We start from the raw sequence: 534 nt of genomic DNA, 5'->3' as shown, positions 1-534 counted from the left end.
CAACCACAAAGGCGGCTGAATCCAGCCATGAAGGAAGTGGTGCAGAAGGAGGTCACTAAATTACTAGAGGCTGGGATTATTTATCCTATTTCTGACAGCCCCTGGGTAAGCCCTGTTCAAGTCGTCCCCAAGAAGGGAGGCATGACGGTGGTTCATAATGAAAAAAATGAACTGGTTCCTACAAGAACAGTTACAGGGTGGCGTATGTGTATTGATTATAGAAGGCTCAATACAGCCACCAGAAAGGATCATTTTCCTTTACCATTCATAGACCAGATGCTAGAAAGACTAGCAGGTCATGAATACTACTGCTTCCTGGATGGATATTCAGGTTATAATGAAATTGTAGTAGATCCAAAAGATCAAGAGAAAACGGCATTCACATGTCGATCTGGAGTATTTGCGTACAGAAGGATGCCATTTGGCCTATGCAATGCACCTGCAACCTTTCAGAGGTGCATGCTCTCAATTTTCTCTGATATGGTGGAAAAATTTCTGGAAGTCTTCATGGATGACTTTTCAGTATTTGGAGAC

Source organism: Arachis duranensis, chromosome 5 (assembly GCF_000817695.3).
Source record: "Arachis duranensis cultivar V14167 chromosome 5, aradu.V14167.gnm2.J7QH, whole genome shotgun sequence".
Lineage (NCBI taxonomy): Eukaryota > Viridiplantae > Streptophyta > Magnoliopsida > Fabales > Fabaceae > Arachis > Arachis duranensis.
This window is presented reverse-complemented; position numbering follows the sequence as displayed.